At 41.7% G+C, this 27,953-nt stretch overlaps 1 long non-coding RNA gene and 1 pseudogene across 2 annotated transcripts; one reads left to right on the top strand and one right to left on the bottom strand.

Annotated features, from left to right (window-relative positions):
* Positions 1-1,844: 1,844 nt before the first annotated feature.
* On the bottom strand, positions 1,845-22,376 carry LOC113922487 (annotated as a pseudogene).
* Positions 22,377-22,556: 180 nt separating this feature from the next.
* Positions 22,557-25,599, top strand: LOC113922922. Of its 2 annotated transcripts, none has more exons than XR_003520111.1 (3): positions 22,557-22,776; positions 24,327-24,524; positions 25,268-25,599. It is a non-coding gene; the product is annotated as an uncharacterized LOC113922922 (long non-coding RNA). The 2 variants fall into 2 exon arrangements; XR_003520110.1 differs by having other exon boundaries at positions 22,557-22,811.
* Positions 25,600-27,953: the final 2,354 nt, after the last annotated feature.

The following is a 27,953-nucleotide window of genomic DNA, read 5'->3' as shown; positions in this document are numbered from 1 at the left end:
GGCTGCAAATGCCAAAGCCCATATGACTTCAGTGAACGGAAACTGTGTCTACTTCCGTGGCGTGATCTACCAGCCCTCGATGTGTGGAGGCAGCCCATCATAAATGGAAAGTTCTCTTTACTCACAGGGAATGATGATGATAACAACAATGACAACAGGTGACAACAATGATCATAGCAACTACTGAACACTGACTTTGTACCAAGCAATTTGCTAAGTCACTTTTTTCTAACACCTCTGCAACTCAGCTATAATATCTATTTTACATGTGAGGTTATTTCAATTAAATACCATACCCACTTACTTAGGAGCTGTCCTGGCATTTAATCCTAAATCTCCCAGACTCCAGAATCTGTGCCATATATTTTATCAGTCAGACTAAGCCTGGGGGCAGTAAGAATGTGCTCTAACTTATACTTTTCCTTAGGAGAAAGGTTAGTGCTGATCTAATATCCTGGACCACTCCGCTTAATGGCCTGGTATCTCAGAAGTTTGTCTGAAGTACTATGAGAATACCACCTAACCCTTACCACAACTATCTATCATCCAAACCAGGTTTCCATTGTCTGGGACAAAGGTTAAACCAACTTGGTCACCAAGTAAAGAAGCATTAACTGGAATTGCCCAGAGAAAACTAAGATCTAGCTATGTATTAGGTTTTGATGGCAATATGGTAAATTAAGTAGCCAACTATTTAAAATATTAAATAGCTGAAGTATTTTTACAGCTAGGTCAACTGAACTATAATTCATATACAGTAAAAATTGACTTTATTTAGGTATCCAGTTCTGTGAATTTGAATAATCGTAATAAGCTGTCCAAGCTGTTTCAACTGCCATCACAGTTAAAATAAGGGATATTTCACTACAGAATTTATAGTTAATACTATCCCTGACCCTAGTCTGTCCCTGTAGTTTTGCTTTCTTCAAGTGTTATATTAAAGGGATTATATAATGTTGTTTTTGAACTTGGCTTCTGTCAGTTATTGTAATACATTTGAGATTCATCCATGTTGTCGTGTGGACCAGTAGCCCATTCTTTTTTCTTGAGTGGTTTCTGTAGTATGAATGTGCTTCAATTTGTTCACTATTCATCAATGGATAGACATTTGGTTGTCTCCAGTTTGGGGCACTTATGAATCAAGCTGCCTAGTAAACATTCACGTGCAGGTTTTTGTGTGGACATATGTCATCACTTGTGTAAACACCTAAGAGTAGGAATCCTGGATTATATGGTAAATATAAGGTTAATTTATAAGAAAATGCCAACTAGTTTTCCAAAATGGTTGTCATTTTTTCCATTCTTGCCAGCAAGGGATGATGTTCTATTAACTCTACACTTTTTTTTAAAGATTTTATTTATTTATTTGAGAGAAAGAGACCACGGGGGGTGTGGGGGGAAATGGCAGAGGGAGAGGGAGAAGCCGACTCCCCACTGAACAGGGAGCCCAACATGGGCCTCCATCCCAGGACCCTGGGGATCATGACCTGAGCCAAAGGCAGACGCTAAGCCATCCATTTGGTATCTTCAACTTTGATATCTCAGTGAGGTTTTAATTTTCATTTCCCTGATTATTAATGATGTTGAATATCTTTTCATGTGCTTATCTGTCATATGTATATCTTCACTGGTGAAATCTCAGTTTGTCTTTAGCCCATTTTTTTATTGAATGACTTTATTGTTTTTTCCTTCATTGTTAAGTAGTAAGAGTTTGTCATCTATTCTGGATAACTGAAGTATTTTTAGAGGTTAAAAAATGTATGAGTGCAATCTACTTCACAACAATATGTACTTAACACTACATAATTGTACACATAAAAATGGTTAAGCTGGTAAATTTTATGTTATGTGTTTTTTGAGAAGGAGCATGCTTTATCGGGGAGAGAGCAATGCATGTGTCCAACAGATGAAGGCAGCCTGGGGGGAGTCCTACACATCATGCTCAAAAAGGTACAGGAGGTTTTGCTAAGAAAGATAACTGGAACATGGGTTCCTCTGGGCAACTTCCCCAACCTCATCCCTTCACAGGGTCGGGACACCCCTGATTATTTCCTTGAAGGCAGCTATGGTCCATTAGAGATACAGTCCTCAGGGGTGCCTTCTTTTTGTAAAGAACATTTTCTTTAGATTTCTTGAAGTCTTCATTTTACTTCCATTCTACGTTCTCTCAAGGCCATCAGACGATCTTCTGTACAGATCACCTTGATGTCAGCACCAGAAAGGTCATCTGTAACCATGATCAAGTCGTCCAGGGTTCACATCATCGGCCAATGTCATCCTGCTTGTGTGGATTTGAAAGATGCACTTCTTAGTCTTTTCGTTGGGCAGGGGGCATTCAATCTTCCTGTCAATGGGGCCTGGTCTGATAAGTGCTGGATCCAGTTTCTATTCGGTTTGTGGCCATGATAACTTTCATGTCACCCCTTGAATCAAATCCATCCAACTGGTTCAACAGTTCCAACATTGTTCATTGAATTTCTCTCTCACCACCAGAATTTGAGTCATATCTTTTTGTTCTAATGGCATCAATTTCATCAATAAACATGATGGATGGTGCATGTTCTTCCGCAACTCGAAACAATTCCCGGATGAGTTTGGGCCCGTCACCTAGGTACTTCTTAATAATTTCAGAGCCAACCACTCTCAAGAAAGTGGCTGAGGTTTGGTTTGCTACTGCTTTGGCTTATAAGGTTTTACCTGTGTTAGGTGGACCATAGAGAATGACCCCTTTTGGGGGCTTTATACCCATCTCTTCATAATATTCAGGATGAGTGAGAGGAAGCTCCACAGATTCCTTAATTTCCTGGATTTGGTTGTCCAACCCCCCGATAGCATAGGTTTCCTGGGGTACCTTTTCTACCTTCATCACTAGAACCAAGGGATCCGTGTCATCCGTGAGCATGCCTATGACAGCATGCACCTTGTGGCTGAGTAGGATGGAGCAGCCTGGTTCCAGCAGATCCTTGTCTACAAAGGAAAGAATGCTGACGTGGTGTTCTGAGCCCACAGATGTAGATACCATGGCATGATTGTCATCAGTGATGTCTTCCAAGGTTCCTACTGACATTGGGGTCCCCCTCAGATCATCCACCTTAGATCTTTCCTCCTCTTGCTTTTCTTCTAAAGGCTTCATTTGTACCTGATTTCTAATGAATTCTTCCTCCATGAGAATACAGTCTTTAGTTCTAACTTCAATAATTTTAACTGGCGCTGAGTGTGAGATGTCACCAGTGGCAGCTTGCTGGCAGCATCTGGCCCATTTGTTTTCTTCGTCTATTTCCCCCACTCTAGTTGGTACAGGAGGTTCATATTTCTTCCAGCAGCAGTGGTTCGAGTGGCTGAAGCAAGATGGGTCAGAGTCAGAGGGGTAGTCATAGCCCTGGAGGTGGCAGGAAGGATGACAAGGACGAAAAAAAGAAATCTGAACCTCTTGTTATGTGTTTTTTAACAATTTCTAAAAAGTATAATGGCTGAATGTCACTCTAGAAGTCAGATTGCAATGTGTGCTTTTCCAGGAAACCATCCAAGAAGCCAACTGCTAATACTCCCTCCTGTGCTGGAAACAAATGTCTCCAATTCTAGTAAGGCCAGAGATCCTGTCCCAAGCCCAAGCAAGATGAACCTGGGAGCCCTGGAAATCTGCGGATGATGAAGTACTTGGGAAATTCCTGATGAAAGGCATCCCGGGATAGCCAAGATTATTGGTGCAAGCAGTGTGTGCTATCCGAGATTCTTGGTGTGAGGCACTGTGAGTTTTCCAAATCTTCTGCTTTCAAGAAGTTCATTTCTAGCTGGAATGACAAGACATAGAAAATTAACAATACCAAGCTGCACAAAGTTTGTGCTAGATGAATTTTACAGACAATAGGAGTTCTGTAAGTCCAAAGTGGCAAAAGGAGCCCCAACAGGCTTTACAGAGACTCTCAAAGTGGACACGTTTGGGAAGCAGTGAATAGAAGAAAGTTTCCTGGGACTCAGGGAGATCTTATTAAGTGCCAGGTGCTGCATCTGAGAAAAGTATTACCTACTACACACGGTTCTTGGGATGACTTACATGCACGTGAAGTTCTCCGTGTCTGGCACCTATTAAACATCCTCAGAAGTTAGATGTTATTTTCTCACTTCTTACAACCCCATAACGTGTATCTTATTATTTCCACCTCTTTAACTTGTTATCTTGAACTAATTTTAGACTTACATGAAAGTCACAAAAATACTCTAGAGAATTTTCTTATATGCCTCACCCTGCTTCCCCTAACAAACCTTATGTAACTGAGGTACGATTATCAAAAAACAGGAAATTATCACTGGTGCAATATTATTAACTGGAAAATAGGCCTTCATCAAATGTCACCACTTTCTCTACTAATGTGCTTTTTCTGGTCCAGGATCAGTCCGGGATCCCACATTGCATTTCACTGTCATGTCTCCTTGGTCTCCTATGACTGTTTCCCCATCTTCCCTGTGTTCCATGACCTTGACACTTTTGAAGAGTACTTGTCAGTCATTTTGTAGAATATCCCTCAATTTGGGTTTGTCTGCTGTTTTCTCATGATTAGAATGAGCTCATACATTTGGGGCAAGCATACAAGAGAAAGGCTGCTGTGTTTCTTCTTAGTGCATCATATTTATTATTGTCTCAGTTTTCAAGGTGAGGATTCTGAGGCTTATAGGAGGGTACACTATCACTTGCTGCCTCTGTACTGGGCTGCGGGGGGAGACATTTGGAAATGGACTTTGTGGAAACCAGAGTGGAAGGCTTTTTTTTGAATGCCAAACACATGAGTTGGGGCTCTGTTCTGCAGAGATTGGATAACTATGAAAAGATTTTTAGCAAAGCAGTAAGAGGTCAAAAGCAGGGTTTGGGGAGATTACCCTGACCACAGTATAAAACATGGGTTGGAGAAGGGCGGGCTAATGGCAGGTGAATCGGTGAGCCCTATATCTAATGAGATAGACCAAACAAAGTTGAGAAAGGCCCACAGGATTTCTCCAAGGGTGCCCCAAGAAGGAGCCACATGAGAACCATCACTGGGCTTCTTAATTTTATTTTATTATTTGTTTAAAAAAAAAAAAACCTCATTTATTAGCTCATGGTTTTGAATGTCAGATCTGGGCAGGTGTAGCTGGGTTCACTGCTTAGGGTCTCACAAGGCTAAAATCAAGACATTGGCCAGGCTGAGAGCTTATCTGGATGCTCTAAGGGAGAATCCACTTCCACACTCATTCAGATTGTTGGCAGAATTCAGTTCCTTACGGTAGTAGGGCTGAGGTCCCTGTTTCATTGCTGGCTGTCAGCTGAGGGGTGCTGGGCTTTTTTAAAATGTAGATACTAGGCCACACAAGAGACCTTGGTCAAACCGGAATCTCTGAGTAATTACATTTTAAACATGTTCTCCAGTTCATTCTTATACACATTAAATGATTTAAATAATTACAACAATAAACACAGAAGATTAGCTAAATGAAGGATCAGCAGACTTTTCTGTAAAAGGCCAGACAATGAATATTTTAGGCTTTTCAGGCCATATAGTCTCTGTCACCTGCGCCAGCTACATACTTTGTCGAGTATGGACCCTGCTAAGCACAGGACTCTGCTAAGCCTGGGGCTCCGGGTCACCGCACAAGTCATATGCCCACAAAGCTAGCCCCGTCTGTAGCAACTCCGAGTCTACCACTATTTGTCCCCGCCACCGGTATGCAGAAGCACCGGGAGACAAGTACACAAATCAGCAGGTGGTGGCAGGAGTTGCTCAAGTTGCCCACCCCTGAGCTAGATCATTTAGCATGAAAGCCTGCTCCCTGATGTTCAGAAAGCTAGTGAAAAGCTAATAATAAGAATAAAAAAATACAAAGTCAAATGAAATTGCATCTTTGCTGAATAAGCACCATTTCATACCAGGGTTAATTTAGCTAGGCAACTCTTCAAATGAATTTTATTTGTATTGATAGTCTTATTTAATGTAAGAGAATGATTGCACTGAATGGAGAAAGAAACAGGGGAGCTTAGACACCAAAAGGACATCCTGTGGTTCAGGATCTCTCTGATGCAAGCCTTGTTCCTGGCTTATCTCTCCTCTGCACACCATAATTCAGTTAAAATCTCTTTCAGAGGAATCCGTAGTCTGCTAAATTGTACAAGATCATCCAAAAAAGCAAAGACGGTTTTTGTGTTTGAGTCAGAAACCAGATTATAGCAGTATGGGCTTTTCTATCAAAGCAACCTAAGGAAGATTTAGAGTTCCACTGAAATTGGAAAAGGACATAGCAAATTCCAACTGGAAATACCTAATCAGCTTTTCCCTGATGTAACAGTCCAACTACAGCGTTACAGGTGTCCTACTGTGCCTAACTTCATATCCTGTCTCCTACCATTTAGCATTTCAGGCCCTCAGCTCTCTCTCCGCTAATAAAATTAGAACCATTTTTTTTAAAAAACCAAGATGGTATATTTCAAAGTGATCGCATTTATTGAAAAACCTATAGCTCGGACACATGGAGGGTGATCAAAACACGTTTGCCATACTCTATTGATAAAATCACACAAAACCAAGCATTAAAAGGAAAAACATCATTAATTCCTCAGAGGAGGGGAAAAAAACGCTGGCATTTTTTCCATTCTTAATCGTCCTGGTGCCCATGGCCATGACTGTTTGAGGAAAACATATGCTGCACAGCTGCAAATGTAAACCTGATTACCTCTAAATTAATAACATGGAAGAGGCAGCACTTGCAGCTGTGAGACAGAGGGAGCCAAAGAGAACCCCAGTGCAATACAATCTCCCTAACGTTCGTAATGTTTGTTTTATCGTAACCAGCTTTAAAGAACTGTACTAAAAATCTCTGAAGAGGGGGGAAGCACAACAAAGCAAGAAAGCTCACCACTACCATTCCCTTGCTCTTGACCAGGCCCTTAGGATCATCATCATCTGAGGCCCCGTTGGTTTTCTTCCCTGAGGCGCTGGCTCTGAGGACCTTCCAGCACCCAAAGGGATCACAAAAGAAAGACTGCGAGTACCTTTCAGTGGTCAGGGAGCTAGCATTTCCAGTCTTTACCCCTCATGTCAAACACGGGAAGTTGGACACAGAAAATCACAGCTGTGAATTTCTGCTTAAGGTTCATTTTTTCAAGAGCAAAACTAATGTACCATGTAATGGGGGGACTGGGGGAGTGGGGGTGGGAAACTTGGGGCAAAGCATATGTATATGTACTCAGGAGACAGTGTTTCTTTCAACATGCACTACGAGGAAGAAAAAGAAAGAAGTATGTAGGTAACTTCGAGTCTGAACGGTCTTGGGTTTGGCCTGAATGAAGGCTAACACCTAAGTTATAAAGATCCATTAGTAAATTCATCAGTGAGACTTTTGTTACATTCAAGTTCAAGTAATCCTGACTTTAACCAGCCTGTGTAAGAACATTCCAGGGATCTGAAAAACAGAGAGTAACCATGCTTGACCTAGAAGCTTTAGCTCCACTTTAGCTCCACTTTTATTGGGGAAGCAAGAAGCATTCTTATAAAAGGGAGGATTGAATATTAACTGATTTGGTAGAGACTCTAAATGCCATGGGATTGGAAGAAAGAGAAGAGTAGTGGGCAGATTCTGACTGTAAGCAAATGATTTCACCTCTCTGAGTTCAGACTGCTCATCCATAAAATTGACATAATAATGCTCACCTCACAGGGTTGTTGTAAATGTGATTGTAAGTGTCTGGCATCTAACAGGCCCATCAGCATTAGTTGAATCTGAATCTGAAGCAAATGTATGGAGAGTCTGGTAGGGAGGAACACGGATCCCCCAGTGGCTTTGGGAAGCAGAGCCCTACCTCCAATCTTGATGCATCCTGGACCATTTCAGGAAAAAATATTCATTGTGCTGATACTTTTAGGTCTTTTTGTTATCACAGTTTAAAATAATAATCCTAGGTAATCTAGTTAGAAAGCTGCATGATGAAAGCAGGGCTCTAACAAAATGACATGCCTGGGATTAAAGAAAAAAATAATAAAATAAGAACTACCACTTATTGAGGACCATCAAATGCTTTACATGATAATGATGATGATGATGATGATCATCATCATCATGCTGATTATGTGCCAATAACTGCTCTGAGCACTTCATGTATATTGTGTATATTAACTAATCTTAATTCTCTCCATTAATTCACTCCATTAGGTGGATACTCCTATTATCCACATTATCCACAGTTCACAGATGGTTAAACTGAGGCATAAAGTATTTAAATAACTTGCCCAAGATCACATAACTGTGGGTAAGATCCCATTTGGTTCTTTCAACATCTAACTCTATGAGATGGGTCTTAGCATCCTCGTTTTGCAGATGAGAAACCGAGACTGAGATACCAGAGTATGTCTGAGGACAGACCGCCAGGAAGGTGGGGCTTCTATGCTTGGCACCGAAGGCCTTCCGGAGGCTGTCCATTCACCCTCTCCCCCAGAGAGTCCGGAAGTCAGCTTGGAGTCTTCCTGAGAACCCAAGAGGCTGGAGGGAAGACTTTATTTACACCTTATTGTCAGAGCTAATTATTTGGTGGGTTAATCTACCTCTTCATCTTTCATTAGACTTAGTACTGCTTTTCAGTAAAATAAATAACAAGCTTGAATTTCACCAACCTGGGCAAATCCCACACATGTTACACTGTCTGAGAGGTTCCAAGGATTCTTAGTCGCTTTCTCCTCAGGGAATGGTTGTAACTGAGACAGGAGCGCTCCTCGGGCAACAGATTAATAGAGTGATGGGTTGATTAACAAATCCTTAAAAACTGCCTTATAGCAAATTGCATGGGTTTTGTTTTGTTTTGTTTTTAAAGATTTTATTTATTTATTTGACAGAGAGACAGCGAGAGAGGGAACACAAGCAGGGGGAATGGGAGAGGGAGAAGCAGTCTTCCCGCCAAGCAGGGAGCCTGATGCAGGGCTCGATCCCAGGACCCTGGGATCATGACCTGAGCCGAAGGCAGACGCTTAACGACTGAGCCACCCGGGCGCCCCAAATAGCATGTTTTTTTTTTATTTGAAGGAAATTGGTGCCACCACCACAAAAGGATATTTATAGAGACAGGCAGGAGTAAAGTGTCCCCCAGGAGCTGCCCTTCCAAGGATGAACTGACACCATACAAGGCCAAGTAGGAGGTTTGTCTTCCACTCTGGCCTCTTCAACACCTATCACTGTCCACCCATATCCACACCCCCTGTCCTATATTTAAATCAGATGGATTCATGTCAGTCATTTTCAGGCACACTGATTACATACACAGTAATCTGTTATACACAGTAACCTGAATGCGTTTCAACCCATTACTTCAACAGCATTTGTATTTTATAAGGTGTTTGTCTATGTCTAATTTGGGGGCAAAATCCATGGTTTGCTATTAACTGAATTTCACGTTCTCTCCTGACAGGTAGAGAACTAATTATCTGAAAAACCTCTGCAGACTCCTCCAGTAACATACACACATACACACACACACACACACACATACACACACACACATACATATATACATACATCGTACATTTGTCTATCTATCTATCTATCTATCCAGCAGCTCATTTGGAGCAGAGAATTGTATCTTACTCAGGTTTTTAACACAGACTTTATCAAAGTTCCTGGCAAGTAGGAAATAGTCAATAAATATCTGTTGAGTAAATGAAATAATGAAATATTGAATAATCCTTATTCAATATTTTTTAATATGTGTTGAATGAATGGGGGGAGAGATGATAGACTAGAATCATATAACGGTGGTTTCTTGTTTCTCGAGTATTCTCAAACATACATGCATACATACACAAACATATGTGTTTAAATATACACAACACCACATGCACACACACACACCCCATCGCCACCACCATTCACACCGTTTCCCAAGGATTGGCTCAGAAATAGCTACAAGGTGGACGCCTGGGTGGCTCAGTTGGTGGAGCGTCTGCCTTTTGGCTTGGGTCATGATCCCCGGGTCTTGCGATCGAGCCCCGCATCAGGCTCCTTGCTCAGAGGGGAGCCTGCTTCTCCCTCTCCCTCTGCCTGCTGCTCCCCCTGCTTGTGCTCTCTCTGTCTCTGTCCCTGTCTCTGACAAACAAATAAAATCTTTTTTTAAAAAAGAGTTAAAAAAAAAGAAGAAATAGCTACAAGGGACCACAGTTTGGGGTAAGTGGTGACAAAAGCCACTAGTCCTTGTCAATAAGTCTTTCAGAGGCAGCAGCATAGGAATCCTCCCAGAGCTCCCTTTGCTGCTGGAAGCAGAGCAGGGCTCCTTCCTCCATCCCCCTGGGCCTCACATCAGTCCAACCCAACTGCTGCTCAAGACTCCCAGGCACACATTTTGTGTTTTCACTGCACTTAAGTTCCCTCCAGTGAGTACTGAAAGTCTTGTGAACCCTTACTTCTGTCATCCTAAATTAAATACTGTTACCATCTCTCTTAGCCTACCTCTGGTAATGAAGTCTCTAACAAGAGGCTGTGAAAAAACACTGTTGTGGTATCCTTCTCAATAAACCTAATGATGTCCTTCATCAATAAAAAGGGCACGAGTAACAGGTGGTGGTACGTTTTAAGTTTTCCCTGGGGGCTAAGGCTTTATGTGCACCTCGTCTTTTAATCCTCCCAGCAAATCTTTGAGGTAAGTATTACTACTATTACTATTATTATTCTTGTTTTCCCTTTTGTCTAGATGAGAAACTGAGTTATAGAGGCATGAAATTGCCCAGGATCCCACAATGGAGGAGCTGGGACTGGAATCCATGAACTCTAACAACAAAGTCAATGTTCTTACTACCGATATCCCAGTTATTCTGAATGTGCCATTCGTCTGGGATACCAGAGTGAATATTGGAAAGACGCTGGTTTGAATTCTGATGGTGCTGCTAAGTGTTTTGGGCAAGTTTCTTGACCTCTCTGTTTCCTCATAGTAAAGTTCAGATAACAATAACTAATGTGCAGTTTATTGTGGGAATCAAAAGAGGTATGAGACAGGACGCATCTTACCATAGTCTGTCACCACGAATGGATCCATGACTGCTTCCTTCATTTTTCCCACCCCATTGTTTATAGCGCTCATCCAATAACTGTATGTCAGAGGAAAATGTATTAAACCCTCAATGCATATCCCAGGAAAAGTAGATCACCTCGACCTGCTAGAGAGATTGAATGACTTAAAAACAAATCTTTCTATCACAGGAAAGGCACAGGGCAAACAGTCTTTCCCAAACACCTGCAGGAAAGCAGGGATGGAGCTGTGAGTTTGCTCTACACAGACACAGCCCCTCATGCTGGTTACCCATACCCCATCTGGAGATTTTTATTTCACTGGGCGCCCTTGCACTTCTCAATTAGAGTGGGGCACTTGGCGTGAGAATCATCAAAGCTATTGACTCCTACCAAACAAAATGTGTTGGCACATGATATATCGCAAGCTAATGATTTTAGACTCTTTACGGACATGGTCCAGAACAGCAAATGTTTCCTGTCCGCTTATTAAAGAGCCCAGAAATTTTGGTGAAGTGTAAGGTGGCATAAAAGAGTTGTATCTATATAGAAGCAGAGTCGAGGAAGATTATGTCAGTAAAATAATTGAAACAGTTGATACCTAATACTTAGGTTTCAATCAATTGTTTACCTAAAAGTAGAGGGTTTTTTTGGGGGGGTTGGGGTGGTTTTTGTTTGTTTGTTTATCCTTTTACCTCTAGGTTTTTAATCTAGCCTCATAGACCCAACTGTCCCAATTCTTAACATCATGTAGAAGTTTAGAAACAGTCAGGATTAACACTTGCTGAAATATGATATCTTTTCTTGACACAAATGGAGATCACTTGTGAAATATGAGTGAATTTCAAGTAAACAAATGCCAAACAGAAATGTCAGTCTATTCAAACCTCCCTTTTCTGGCTGAGATTCTTATTTAACTAGACTGACATATAGCAGTACTCCACTGTATTAAGAATCATGGTTTGAAAAAAACAAGTTTTATAATAGAAGGGTGATCACAAAATGGGTGTATTTACAATATTTAATCCAATCCCCAGCATATGGTAAGCACTCACTGACCAGTCACTACTTTATAATACTTGTGGAAGTACTCGAAGGGTAATAACAATTAGCAGTATTTATCTCCTGTATGTCAAGCCCTAAAATATATTTATTTATAATGTCAAAATGAAGCCTATCCTTGGATGAGGAATTATCGGTCCTATTGTACAGATGAGAAAACAGGTCCGGTAAGCTATCAAGTCTATGAGTGATAGAGTTGAGTTTTGGCTCTTGGCTTATCTAATTCCCAAGCGCACATATGTCTTGTTCTGTGAGGCCAGGCGCTGCTGAGCAGTATTAACTGGGTGATCAGCAAGGTCATGCGTGTCAAGGCCATGACCACCAGAAACCCACCCTGTGTGGACATCAAATGAGATCCAGTAACATGACCATCTTGGTCTCCTCTTCCCGTTTTCTCATGTCTCAGCCATCACTCTTCTTCCCAATGCCAGGAAAATCTGGCTGAAAGATGGAGCCCGTGGGGCGGGGCAGGCGGCATGTTTGGAGGGCTGTATGTGGGGCTTAGACATGGCTGTGGGTAATAGACATGCATGTTTCCTTGATTAAAGTCAGAATGCCCTGGCATATGGGGTGCTATGAGTTTGGCAAAAGCCAGGAGGGCATTTTTTCTGTTTGCTGAGTAGCTGATGTTCACATATACAAATCGCTCTTCTTTGAAGCCCTTCTGCTGTGTTTACAGTTATGCCCTAGTCATTAGCCAAAAGGGACTTGGGGAGTAGAGTGTTCTGGGAATACTTCCTGTCAGGTTTTTCCCAGCCTCTCTTTGGAATGCCTCTGCAATCCACTTTGTATCTCTGGGGGTGGTCCAATATGCCCAGAGGGATTCTGCCTTGTATTACTCAAAAGGATTCCCAGCACTCAACCTCAAAAATAGCTCAGGGCCTAATAAGACCTCATTGAAATAGTCTCTGTTTTTGCCTAAAAACACAAGTCTGGACTGGTCTCTACAAGTCTATCCATAAAGAATGATTTTGCTACTTTTTAAATTATATGTCACTGTAGGGTACTAATTTACATGCTTATTTTGGGAAACTGTGAAATGAAATAGGCTATCAGGAGTCTTCTATCTGTGTGAGGAAGCCCTAAGCCTCCCAGAAAAAAACAGCAAAGGGACTTCGGTCTTGACAGTAGACACCTGGTAGACTGGGATTAACACCCCTGAGCAAATGCTGCCTTGATTTTCTGGAACAGCAGTGGGGAGGTAAGAAAGATGAACTGATGACTGGGGGCCACCCAGGAGGAAGGCAGCTAAGGGCAGGTCCTGTGTGGGGAATCTCTGCTGATGGACACTTTTCAGTATCACACATGCTGGGGTCACAAATGAATATGGCCCAGGCCAGGGAACCATCATTCTGAACCACAAAGTTCCTCAGTGGTGATGGTATAAATTGAAAGAGCCAGACTCAACTCCAAGATCTCAAGAGGCCCTGTGGTCACTGGAGGGACAAACCCAAGACAGTTGTGACAGAGGACGTGTCACGCTGATAATAGCTTTGACTGAACGGTCAACACCAAGCATCCAGCAGAGTCATCTTGTCCCAACCTTCTAGGGAAAAAGAGGAGGAGGCAAAGGTGAGCGGGTTGGGGTCCAACCAAATACCACCGTCAGCATTGCGCACGCATGTATCTCCACGATCAGGGGGTCTGGGGACATTAGGATTTCTTAACAAGACCATAGTACTAATGGAGACTGGCTCAGCTCCTTTCCCCTTTGTGCCATGCGTGCTTACTCCCATCTGTGGGTTCCCACAAGGCTTCATTCTTTTCTCTGCCATCTGTGATCCTGATCCTCCACTGAACCCCATTTCCATCTCCAGCTCCTTTCCTTCACTGGTGATGTGCTATCATATACTTTGACTGCACATGCTAACCACCAGGGAAACTGGAGCTGCTCCTTTCCTGGGATCCTAACCCTCTCAGGGCCATGCACTCCATGAGAGAAGCCTCCTTCTAGAAAGTACTGTGAGCACCCTCATGTTAAGAGGTCAGATGTGCAGTGAGAGCAGATCATGTGGAAAAGAGTGGGCGGTGGAGGCACAGACTGTGGGCAGGAGTCAAAAGGGAAGGTCCCCATCCACAGAGTAGGCAGACTGCCCAGATGTCAAGTGCAGGGGCCTTGGAGGGATGAGGCTGCAGGCAGACCAAGGTGGGGGTGGAGTGGGGAGTACAGAAACGCAACTCTTGGAAAAAGCTCACTGCTGGGCAACATCATCACCTGCTGTAGAAGGAATCACGGATGGAATCAGGTAAAAATGTGAGAGCCTACTTAGGCTTCCAGGCTATTCACCCTTAATTTTCTCTTTGTAAGGGCTAGAATTTGCATCTGCACTCAAAACCTTTCCCCTTTCTGCTTCCTAGCGAAGTCTGTCTTACTGTTTACATGTCTGCCCTCTCTGTAACTTCCACATTCCTTAGGAAACTAGTCATCCTAGGAAAATGTCTTCTACACATTCACACTTCCTCCCAGTGGGAGATAGAGGGGTCCCCGTTATGACAAAGAGGTGCCTCTCACTCCTGAAGAGCAAACCTGGATTCCACAGCTTTTCCTGAGCCTTTGTTCTGCAGACTGAGGGAGGCAGGTCTGCTCTCGGGCTCTGCAGAGACTCTAAAGGCAAATGAGACACAAGGAGCCAAATTTGATAAATTACCAAAAAATCAAATAAAATCAAGGGTTGGTGAGAACAAGGCAGCATGGTGAGTGGGCCAGGTCTTGAGCCCCCAACCCCCTGTCTAGATTTTAGCTCCTTTCCACTCGTGTTCTGTGCAAGTGCCCACACCCCACAGTCTGCCACCCAGCCTTCCCATTCACTGTGATTTATGTGTCTTCCTTGGATAAGGCCAAGGGTTCAGTCTTGGCAAGGTGGGCAGGTCTCTGGGATGACAAGATGTTCCCATTAATTCCGCAGGAAGTCATCCTGTTGTTGCAGTTGAGAGATAAGACTTCCATTCCATTCCCTATAAAGGCATGTGTGTATTTTTTTTTAAATAAATGCTAAATGAAACTAGTCATTATGTTTTTTCCCCTTGATCCACAACCCCATCATTCCGTAACTAAAATGATAACTTCAAAGTTCACAGACCGCTTAGCAGGGTGGTCTGGGAAGAGAATCTGCAGGCTGCGTGATGGCCTCTGGCACCACACTCTTCTCTGGAAAGTCATCCTGGCCTCACAGCTGCCCTCTGCCAAGGCCCTCTCTCCCCAGGAAAAGATGAGCCCAGCTGTGCTTGGGCTCCCCCATTCCCGCTAAGTCTGAAGGGCTGGAAGTTGGCCTCCCATTGTGGAAGGAACAGGGCCTCTGGAGTGTCCCAGATCTGTGTCATTGCCTTCCGATCTTGGGAACTTATTTAACTTCTGTAAGTTTCTATTTTCTTATCAGAAAAAGGAAGATAACACTACCTACCTAGTAGCACTGTTAAGATAAAGGACATGTCATAAAGCAAATGCTGGAACAAAATAGTAACTACTATAATTACATCTTTAGTGTTTCCTCAATCATTATTGTCTCTGGTTACATGATTGAAGGTAAACACTGCTCACCAGAATGTTCAGGTAATAGAGGATTCAGCTCAATATATTTTCTGCCTAAATCAAGTCTTTAGGAAGTACCCATTTTCATTTCAGGCCATCATGTAGAAAATAATTCTAGATCATGTTAGCATTTATTCCAGCTCTAGGGAATAATCGGGCACTTGGGTCACTAATGTCTTTCATCATTCTGATCAGCAGTTCTCATTGTACAGCTGGGTTTTCATTGGATAGGAGTTCAAGGAGGTTGGGTTGAAGGCATATTGGGCTGTTGAAACAACAACAAAAACAAAACCCTGCCAAGTAAGCATGTCTTGTTGTAGATCCTTCTTTTTCCTAAAGGAAGGATGAGGGCAAAGTACAGAATAAAGACAGCTGATAGAGATTGTAAGCTGATAGAGATTTCAATGTCTGTGGCTCCAGTGGATTGAAATAAAGAGGTCATGAGATGGGGATGCTCTTTAGCATACACCGGAGACAAGCTCTTCCTAGATGTTTTGCCTGAATAGACACAGACTTCCCAGCAGGGGAAAGGTCTTCGGTGTTGTATCTAAACCTAACCAGATGAACAGAAGAGACCATATATTGACCTATGGGTATAAGCTAGAAATCCCTTCCTTTACTGTCTCTCCCAATGCAGACAGAGATGACATAACATCAATCTCTCTCTCTCTCTTAATTGGGTATAAAATAGATACAATGCTTTAAGTGCTAAAAAAGAACTGTTACGTTGGGTTAATAACATACATTGATTGCATTTACTGATCATGTACTACTATGCAAAGCACTTTCACAAATATTATTTATTTTCATCTTCACAATAGCTCTATGGAACAGGTTTCATTATTCCCATTTTACAGGTAAGGAAACTGAAATTCAAGCATGTGAGGTGATTCGTGCAAAGTCACATAGCTTAGGAAAAGCAGAGCTAGGAGTAGAACCCAGGTCCTCCAAATTCAAAGCTTCTACTCTTTGCAAAGAAAGGCAGTTGAGTTTACAAATAACTAATAATTGTAAAATATTATCATTGAAAGGGAGCAATCGAAGACATATCTTTAGGCAAAGTTATTTGCTTAGGATCACACAGCTCATTAGCAGCAAAGCCAAGTCTAGACTCCAAGAGTCTTTGCACTACCCTTCTGACCCTTGAAGGAACTCCCTAAAGAATAAGCTCTCAAAATATAATAAACACTAAGTGTGCACCTCTTGTTGAGCATGAATGAAAATCATTCATTTCTTTTCCTGTTTCCCTAATTAGGATCTTGTCATGGAACCTTCAAATGTGGGTGGACGTGAGATCTCTAAAAGGGCTGGCTGCCGTAAAATCCCCAAGCAGCACTGATGGAGATCCACCTTCAGTTGCCCCAGGTTCCTCTGAAACCTTAGATCTGTCTTATATCTCTCCTATGTCAATAGGACTCTGACATAAAGGCATGAAAGTGACCTCATCTTTCTGTTTTAAAAATCTTTCTAGTTAAATTGTTCAAATGTAAAAAAGAACCACTTTAGGGACATCTGGATGGCTCAGTCAGTTGAGTGTGTCTGCCTTTGGCTCAGGTCATGATCCCAGGGTCCTGGGATCAAGTCCCGCATTGGGGTCCCTGCTCCGCGGGAGTCGGCATCTCCCTCTGCCTCTGCTCCCCCTGTTTGTGCTCTGTCTCTGTCTCTCTCTCTCTCTGACAAATAAATAAATAAAAATCTTAAAAAAAAAAGGAACCAATTGAACATCATTACAACACTACCATATTTGAAAGGAACATGTAAGACCTTAGGAAGAATTATGACAATACATAAAAGACTGTACGTTGATGTTTTTAAGCATCCCCCCCGTGCTTGGGAGAGGTCTGCCTTGTTTTTTCACCCCAATACATGGACATGGCTTGCATAGGGGTTAAACACAAAGGCAATAGAGTTAGATGCTTGAATGACAATCCTGGTCCCACTGTTTGCTGGCAAGTGTCTTCAATTCCCAATCCTCAATTTCTCAACTACTAACTGGAGGGTGATAAGAACCATGGCTGAGATTGCTAGTTCTCTTCCCCAAAATCATTCTTGCCCCCTTCTTTGCTGACAGAACGCTGATTTTAGTAGGGGATGGCAACATGCCTTGCTGAAGGGATAAATTTCTGGCCTTCCTTGCAACTTTGGGTGGAAAATAAGATGTAAGTGAAAGTCATCCTATGGGGATAGCAAAATTTCTCTAAAAAAGAAATACTTATCTGGAAAGTGTTCCTTTTGATCTGCTCCCAATTTCTCTTTCTTCTTGTCCAGGACTCAGATAATGTGTCTGGAACTTCAGCAAACATCTTGGATCATGAGGATATAAGCCCAGTACCAACTGGGCGGTAGAAGAGAAAGATAAAAGGAGCTGGTTCCATGATGACCAAGAAGTCACTGTACCAGCCCTAAATGGCCCACCTCCAGACTTCTTTTATATAAAGGAGAAGAAAATCTCTATCTTAATATGCTTATTTGGAGCTACTTGTTAAATACCATCAAATCTAATGCCGATTGAAGTACCTACATGAAAGATCTCTCTATACTAAGCAAATAAAATAATTCCTATAAAACATGTAGTGTAGGGCCTGGCACTTAGTAATTACCCAATAAATGTTAGTTGCTGTTGCTACTATTACTAATACTCTATTAACTATGATTAGTATTAGACCACCAATAGTATCATGTCTTATCTTCCCCAGGGCTTCAGATGCAAATTTCCTGAGAGCAAAACTTATAATATACTTCTATTTGTATTGCCTGTAGGCCTGCTGCTATGCCCTGCACATAAATTTTCTCAAAGGCATCTCCTACTTACAGAAAAAATAAGTTTAAGCTTGTTTTTGAGCTAAATTGGCTGAGTAGAATCAGTTTTATCAATCATTGCTAACAACACTGGAGAAACAGTTCCAATTTTTATATAGGTGTCTGTATTCCCTAATTCTTGTTTTAAAACAGGTGTCTTATTTATATGTGAATTAGCAACCAGTTTTGTTAAGGTGTGCTGTTAACATTATCTTTATTTACAAAAAAAAAAAAAAAGCGTGCAAAAAATCATGGCAAGTCTGCCCGCCAGACCCCAAAAAGATCTGCCCACATTCAACAGTCTCATTGTTACTATTGTTGCTATTCCTTGTTGAGCACTTACTATGAACTTGGCACTGGGTGAAGCACTTTCTGTACCTTGTCTGAATCAACAGCTGGTATCAGTGGGAGAGACAGGACTGCCTTCACCCCTTCCTGCAGTCTAGTCTAATGTCAGCTTTTCAAACTCAAGCCTAATTACAGAAACTGTTTCTTAAAAGATTTGAGCCTATAGAAAACTCACAGAAGTTCCCCTTTATTCTGCATTTACTTCCCTTTTCTTCTCATTTAGAGGAGAAACAGTTTTCAAAAGAGAGAAGAAATCTTAATTCTTCATTTCTCTTTTCCTCCAAAATAATCTCTATTTTTTTTTTTAAATGATGTTCAGGGCGGTTGGGTGGCTCAGTCGGTTAAGCGTCTGCCTTCGGCTCACGTCATGATCCCAGGGTCCTGGCTCCGCGGGAAGCCTGCTTCTCCCTCTCGCACTCCCCCTGCTTGGGCTCCCTCTCTCTCTCTCTCTCAAAACTAAATAAATAAGACTTCTTTTGAAAAAGTTTTTAAAAAATGATGTTCATAATCCCTTGTTAGAAACAAATCAAACACTTAAAGGTCCATAGGAACTTTACATCCTAAGAAAAAGGGAAATATTCTTTGGTACTTAAGGAAAGTATGAATTGAGGAAGTCTTTCAAAAAATATATTCGTTGGCCCTCCATTCTCTTGCAAGAGCTCTTCACTCCCCGGGCCTGCCTGCGTCCACCCTTAACAACTCACACACCCTTCTGTTTCACACCCGACTCGTCCCATATTTCTAATTCGCACACATTCTTTGTCTCTTGTCCCTGCTCCGCATGTTAATCTCAATGCAATAACTTTGAAGTAAGAATATTGATTTTCTATGTCAAGTTAAATGCATACAAATAAGAGGATCCCCTGATTATGACACCGACACCGTCATGAATTTGTTTAGGGGCCCCGAGGGCCAGCTAATCCTACAAAAACTGCTCTGTGGACCTATGTTACACAGTCACTCGGTTCAACTGGATCTTGTTTTTTAAAGTCACATTGAAATCAAAGTGTTTTCCCAGGCTCTTGAAGTGCCCGGGTCAAGAATGCTGACAATCTGCCATCAGAGAAAGGCTGTCAGCGTCCTTGCTATCAAGCCCGTCCAGTCATCACTGCAGAAGGACAAGCAGGCAGCCCGCTGCCTTATGACAAGCACTGTGACTCCGGGAGGGAGCCAAGTGCTATGAATGAAGCCCCGTAAAAGGTCATTTTATGTAAGAGGAAATAATGGCGTCACCTGGAGCGCATACATAATTTTGAATCAAAAACCTGTTCACTGGATGCTGGAGCACATGTACTCATTCAAGATCCCTCTTCTTTCTCCCCTCTCCTCTCATGAAATCTCCAGGTTGTCCAGTTTGGGCATTTAATGTCCTAGGTAGGTCATAAACTATTATTTATGATTGAATTTGTGGCCGTGTGGGTTACATTCACCTAGTTTCCTAAAAGGGCAGCAACAAGTTTTACCATCCCACCTACTAGGATTTCATGGAAGCCCATGTCCTTCCACAAACTTTTTTCAGGGAGCAGTTCTCCTGACACCTACACAGAGAGGCTAGAAAAGCCAGTCAGCTTCCTCCTCAAGTAACTATATAAACATTCAAATCACTTCAAAATTCTCAGCTTCAGAGATAATTTCAAGACCTCAAGGGTGACTAGTAACACTGGAAACATTCTGTGAATATTTTGGAAGTCATATGATAAAACAAATTCCCACATCTTTTTAATCCAATTTCTAAATAAATGATTTTCAATAAATTAAATATATATATATCCCAACCACCATATTATAAAATATGTCCTTTGCAAAATATATATCTGCTTTCTTTCATGAATTTTCCTCTTGCTTAACGTTTCTGTTAACCCACACACACGGATTATATTTGAAGGGTCTAAGACATAACTCACTTTCTAAACTTGTGGAATTGGAATTTAATTAAAATAAATGGTTTATTTTCAATATCTATAAACTCCTTAAGATGGTTTCTATAATTTAAATGAAAATGTATACTTATGGGGGGAAAGCTGTGATGTCTGAATTCTTCAAGTGGTTATCTGCAAGAACAACAACATCTTGAATTGAGGTAAATTATCTTCCATACCTCACAAAATGGTGGCACAGTGGGAAAAGCATCAATTAAGAATCAGGAAAGCTGGATTCAGGTTCTAATCTGGTCATCAGCTTCAACTGGCTGTGTGCCCATAGGCAGGTCATTGCCTCCCCCACCCCAGCTTCATTTTCTTCCTCTGCAAAAAGGGGAAGGATGAAGGAGACTTTGTCTAAACTCCTAAAATTCCATTTTCAGCTTTGGTCTCAAACTCACGATTTATGCAAGAAGAAGAGAGGTATTATTGACTACCATTTTATAGAAGGCAAATACAAAGAAGGGTCCACTAGCTGTTGAGAAAGTCATGCAGCTCAGGTCTTCCAGTAGCTACCTGGCACTTTTTACAGGCATTGGGACTTAATTAGAACTTCTGGCAATAATTACAATTATTGAATAGTGGGCCTGTGCATTGTGGAAGGATCAGATTCACCCCCACACCTGCAAACACAACTCATAGACTGACATCTACCTTAAGAGTCTCCTTTGTTGGGCGCCTGGGTGGCTCAGTTGGTTAAGCGACTGCCTTCGGCTCAGGTCATGATCCTGGAGTCCTAGGATCGAGTCCCGCATCAGGCTCTCTGCTCAGCGGGGAGTCTGCTTCTCCCTCTGACACTCCTCCCTCTCATGCTCTCTGTCTCTCATTCTCTCTCTCAAATAAATAAATAAAATCTTTAAAAAAAAGAGTCTCCTTTGTTGTCAGGGACTAAGGATAAAGTTATTGAATTATCCTCCCACTGAGATCTAGCCATTCCCTCCTGTGGTGGTGTTGAAACAAAACAACAGGAAATTGCAAAGGGCCCTGGCACCACCACAAACCACTGCTTTGTAACAGGAGTTTAGGCAAGGTGGGGCTGACCCTCAAAGCAGAATGCTTAACGTTCTGAGGGAGCCAGCTCTGCCCAGTGCTGTTTCAAACCCTTCAGATGTCACGTTCTGCAACAAAAAACTGACCAACCCGCCTTCATTAGCCATGAAAGTTACTAGCAGGAAAAGTGAAGACCCACCCACCCACCCACCCACACACACACACACACGTACATGTATTGGGAGTTACTTAGAAGGATCATTAAAGTGTGTGTTTACAAACTGCAGCCAAGTTTTGTAGAAATGGGCATTTCTACAACAGCGAAAAACCAGAAAGGAATAAAATTATTACAAGTTTGGCTTCTTTGACTGTGATGAGTCACAAAGCTGCTCTGCGCTTTTGAGGTGATGAGTCAGCCCTGATGGGGTTAGCTGCACTACTTGGTAGAATTTGCTCCAGCAGAGTTCAAAATAATTGCAAAATAACTGACCTGTGTGAACTATCAGCATCGGGAGAGAGCCAGCGGAGGACAATGACATAATTAAAACGTTGAGACTCCTCAAGAGTCATTTCCTGCTTCTTTCTGCACAACAGTCGAATACTCATTCATCAGGATGTCTGGTCCTACAGGACGGCAGTTCGTGTTTGCTCACTCCATTATAAATGACTCTGGCAGGGTTTGAGTATAGGCAACATAACCACATGGACGATTTTTTCAAGTCTTCATTTCCGGAGTCTAACAAAACATCAGATGCTTCAGGTGAATGCCCGGGCAGGGAAGTAGCCATGCCCACATCTACCCTACCTCAGAGCAGTTAATTGTGACCTATCAGGTAACAACCTGGACAGCTCTGTCCTCAGGTGCTAACAATCTCTTCAAATTAAAGTCAGATGCCAAACAACCCTCAGACCAAGGAGACCTGCCTACAGCTGCATTCCACCCACATCGTTGTCTAAATCTCCAAAGTCCTCTGGCCCCCACCTGTGCCATCTTTGATAACCGGACTCACTCTGTAGGCAATCAAGGCCGGGGCTCTAGAACTCTCACACCATGATATTTACTTGCCTTTCTGGATGGTGAGAGTTTCCAACGAGGTCTTTGAAAAAGAAGCAAAGCAAGTAAGAACGCCTTGTTCAATAGCTTCAGATGGCCAGTGAGTTCATGCCTCAGCTTTTCCTCTGTTGGTAATTCTGGACAGTTGTAATATTATGTTCACATGATTCTTTCCACTTTAATATAAATATAAATTTGGCTTAAATTCTATTTTAAAAAAAGGCCAGAATTACTTGATGTTATTTTTTTTTAGTTGCAATAATCTTCTACTTCTTAAATCCAGATTGTTTGGATTGGAATACACATATGTGTATTATATATACATACGATATCTCTAGGTATAATAGATATATAGATATAATATCTAATCCCTCTTAAAATAGTACCCAGATAGTAACAATGTTTTCATTCCCATAGTGCTTTGTTGTGAGTGTAAAGTAGTTAAGTGGTAGCTCTGGGACTTAAACTCATGGAGATTTCATTGCCACTTCATAGTGTGTCCATAGTATCGCCTCAAGAGCCGGGCTACTATTCCCGCTTACAAATGAGGAGACTTAAGGCTCAGAGAGATTAAATGAGCTGCCTAATGTCACAAGACTAAGCAGAGTCAGAACTAGAATCCAAGTCCCTGCTCTTCTCAATATGAGGAATACGTGAGTATATTTATTGAAGCAGCATTGACAATAGCATAAAAACAGAAACTCACTGGATGACAATAGGAAAATCAATGAAATAATATATCAAAACAATGGGATATGATGTTGCCATATGACTTTAAATAGTAATAATTAGGATGATAGCTACCATGTATTGAATGGGTACTTTGTGACAGGAACAGTGACAGCCCTTTATGTAAACTACCTACTTTTGGTTTCACAACTCCATGACACAGGCACTAGTATTGTCTGCATTTTACACATGAAAACTGAAGTTAAAATACATCACTTTCCCAAGGGAACTCAGGGAACAAGAACGAGATTATCTGGCTCTAAAGCATGGTTTCTCAACTTTGGCACTATTAACATTTTGGACTAAATAATTCTTTGTTGTGAAGATCTGTCTGTCCTGAGCATTGTAGGATATTGATCCCTGACCTCTACCACCAGTTGTGAAAACCAAAAGTGTCTCCAAACATTGTCAAATGTCTCCTGGGGAACAAAATTGCTCCAGGTTGAGAGCTTCTACTCTAAAGCATAGGCTTAACCATTATACTATATACTGTGTCCAATATCACCAACCTTCCTACAGAAACATAGTGGTAGAAATAAATATTTATAAATATTGTATGTGTGTACATACAGATGTATAAATATGTATATTTATACATTCTTTCTATATAGGTGTTCATTCACAGACATAGTCATAGGATTACTTGAGAAATAGGTTCTGAGACTCTCAGATTTGATTGCAAGAGGTTTGGGTGGGAAGTGGGGAGGAGGGTCAAGGTTCCTGGGAACCTTACCTGTGAGGAAACAAGGGAAACAGGATTGGCCAGAGGGGGAACTAAACTGCAGTGCAAATTCACTGTTGGGACAGGCCTCAACAATTCTGTGGGGAGCTCTGGATGCCCCTTACACCTGTCCTGATGGATACAACAGCTCTCCTCTCTCCACAGACCAATCACCAGACGTGGGCTATCCCCAAGGAGGAGCGCATCCTAGAGCAAGGTGGCTCTCCCTGAGACAAGGCTGAGGACAATTCCAGGGAAAGGGCTCTCTGAGAGCACAACAGCCACCAACATTCCCCTACCTGGGGACCAAATGTCCTCTCTGCCCTGAAGTGGCAATCTGGGTGATTGCCTCTACAGATACATGTAAGAGTATTTTTATTGTTTATTAATATGTTTATTGTTTAATTGTAACTCGCTTAAAATATATAAGCATGTGGACCAGAATTGGAAAGTAATAAGCAAAGGAAAACAGGAGCACTATGAATAATGATTGTTTTTCTTTTTCAAAGTTAAATACAAGGATGTTGCCATCAAACTGGTCTTACCCTTTAAAAGAAGTGCTGAGTTCTCAGAAAATATAATTCATAGCTTTAACAATGTCATATATTATACATTCATATGGCTATAATGATTCCCAAGCCAGTTTATCTGCTGTATGCAGGGAGCTTCTAAGCACCTTGATGTGTGCTAACCTAATAAATCTTCTCAATAACCCGAAGGTAGGAATTTTTGTTAACAATTTAACAGAGAAGGAAATTGAGTTTCTAAAAGGTTAAGACATGCAAGATCTACCTATCTGGTAAGTGATGGAACCCACGTTTGAACCTATGCACTAGGACTCTGAAGTCCTTCCAACCCGGCTTTACCCCTTTTCACATGGTACCCCTGACATCCCCTTGCAATGGCAGTAACTTTTCTTCTCGTTTTTCATTTCTTCTTTAAAAAACAAAGAAACAGCAGAGTAATAAAGCTATCACTGTAAGACTATGCTAAAGGATAAAAAAAAATTGCCTTCAAATTCCCCATTTGAAAGTCTTTTGAGATGTAATGTCTTTTAGATGCCAGTGGAGATTGTAAGAGTAAAGTTATATTATTTTCCTTTAAAGAATCAAGTCTCTCTTCTGCTCTCAACACAAAACAGGAAGCTTTACAGATAACCTGTTTGAAGAATGATTCTCTCAGAGTCGAGGCTTTATGTTCTCAAGAGACTGAGAACTCCAATCTGTCAGGAACTCAGAGGGAACTGCCTTCAAGCTAATCACTAGGGACCATCTCTCATCCTCTGGGGTGCTATGGAAAATTCAACTCAAATTCATTAGCAATCTGAAAGCTAATTATTTCACCAAAAGATCTTAGTGAATTTCTATATTAAAAATTCCCAGCTGGGGCACCTGGATGGCTCAGTTGGTTAAGCACCTGACTCTTGATTTTGGCTCAGGTTGTGATCTTAGGGTTGTGAGATCAAGCCCCGCATGGGACTCCGCGATCAGCTCAGGGTCTGCTTGAGATTTTCTCTCTCCCTCTGCCCCACGCCCCAAACACCCCCCTCCAAAATAAATAAATAAATAAATAAATAAGTCTTTTAAAAAAATTCCCAACCTCAAAAATGGTCCTTTTCTTCTCAGAATGGCCATGGCCTTTATAACAGCCAAGCCCCTTAGAACCTTTCTCCCACTGGAACACATATTGTACATGCCAGGTGAACAAGGCCTCCAAAAGGGGCACAGGTTGGTCATCACAATGGATACTTTATTTGAAATGGAATGCATTTTGAAAATACGAAAAATAAATCACATCTCTCCAAAATCATTTGAGACATATTTACACAAATTATGACCACACTATTAAGTTCACAAATGTGACATTTTCTAAAGCATTTGGTACCTGGTGATGCTTGGTTTTCAGAAGCCGACATTTGCATATTCTAAAACTAAGCATAAGACTGACAGTGGAATGTAATGGACAATAGTTTTATCTTTCTTCTCAAAATAAATACAGTGATCCAGAAGGACCACCTATTATTAAACCTTCCCCAATGCCTAACTGATCACCGACAGGTCACTTCAAAGCAGGTTGCCGTAGGTCTCACCAGCTTTTATGCAGATGCTTCCAGAGTCCTTCTGCTGCCTTCACTGGACAATCGTGCCCTGCCAGGAAAACCCTGTTGGATTCTATCCTCCATTTGGCAAATGTCCTGCCAACAAAGTCACAGACCCCTTTGTCATCCAATCTTCCGTAAATCTAGATTGGCTGTTCAACACTGCAGATCAAAAAGTCACCCTTCGAATTGTGTCAAGAATTTAGAAAACAGATCTTTAAAACCCATTCAACAGAATTCCACAATTAATACATCTTAGGTTGCTTTAGGTAAACATGCATATTTCTCTTGAAAGAATGGCTGATATACTCAATGTCAAGCTCTATAATTCCCAAGTTTAAATTTCAGGCTGCGGCTGAGGGCAGTTTATTGGTAAAGCAAAAGCAAATTAGCTTGACATTTACAAAAGAGAAGAAGGAATACTCCGAGGCCCATTTTCACCTACAAAGCTTTGAGCTCCATGGGACTGTTCCCGTCTCACTCAGGTCTCAGAACCTCTCTTCAGCCTGCCCCTGCCCAGGACACTGCAAATGACTGGAGCCCAACGAAAACCAAGTCACTTTCTCTGGGGACAGAAAACATGCAATGTGCTTGAACTCACACACTGGCAACAAACTCGTGTAGTGTCAGATTTAAAGTGAGGGGCCTTAAGAGAAACCGAGTGTTGGTGTATGAGGGCAGGAAAGAGTCAAAGCAAGCCTTCCTCGCAGTGTTTACATGGGAAGGGAGCTCCTTTAAGCAATGAGTTGCTTTTTGGTTTTTGTTTTACCTCCACTGGAAAAAACACATGAAGTGAAATTATAAAGTTGGGCTGATTTCTACATGATGAGAGAATCCCAGCTTCCTCTATGACAGAAATGATCACTTTGAAAGGGCCCTTTATAGCCATTTACTCTCTGACCTCAGCACTCCCTGTAGGGCACACACAGATCCAGGTGCATTTCTGCTAAGAGTCTGTCTAAGGAGCTTCGTCATGAGGCTTAGCCTGCTCAGTGGTACTTGTTCTCCGGAACGACATGAAAGCCAGTGAAGGAAGCACTGTGTGAGGCAAGAGAAACCACCTCCTGGATACTGGGAGCTACATATTTTTTCTTCTTTCATTCATTTGTCCCAACAAATAGTGACTGAGCTCACTGTGTCCAAGGCTTGGTGTCAACACAAGTTCAAGGACAAAAGTTCAGTTTCCAGATGGGGACATTGCTTTTCATGTCTTCGTCCATTCCTTTTCCAACTCTTTACATTGTGTTTATTTAAGGGGTGCATTTTCTATTGAACCTGTCCTTTCCTTTTTCCTTTTCTTGGACTGAAAGAATCATTTTTACCTTTTTCCATGATTTGTCAGGCCTCAAAACACCTTAGGTGGTTTGTATCATTTCTTACAGAATATGGTAGAATTTGGGCACTGACACATTAAGTGATTTGCATTTATACTTTGTTTTGTTGAGTTTTGGTAAGCCTGTTTTTTGTTGTTGTTGTTCTGAAAAAAATGATTCAGCCATAATCATTTCAAAGTGTCAAACAACAAAAAACATCTTATTTCTCTCCTTTCTAATTTCTGAGATTTCACAGGTAAATGCTAAGAGGGGTTCAGACTAGAGAGCCACTAAGAGGGTCAACTCAATGTAAACCACAATAACAACCACAGCCATGGGGGGGTGGGGGCAGGAAAAAAATTTCCAGGAGCCAGGAGGGAG

The sequence above is a fragment of the Zalophus californianus genome, chromosome 9, assembly GCF_009762305.2.
Source record: "Zalophus californianus isolate mZalCal1 chromosome 9, mZalCal1.pri.v2, whole genome shotgun sequence".
NCBI classification, from domain to species: domain Eukaryota; kingdom Metazoa; phylum Chordata; class Mammalia; order Carnivora; family Otariidae; genus Zalophus; species Zalophus californianus.
Note: the sequence above shows the minus strand (reverse complement) of the source record. Positions and strands in the feature narration are given on the sequence as shown.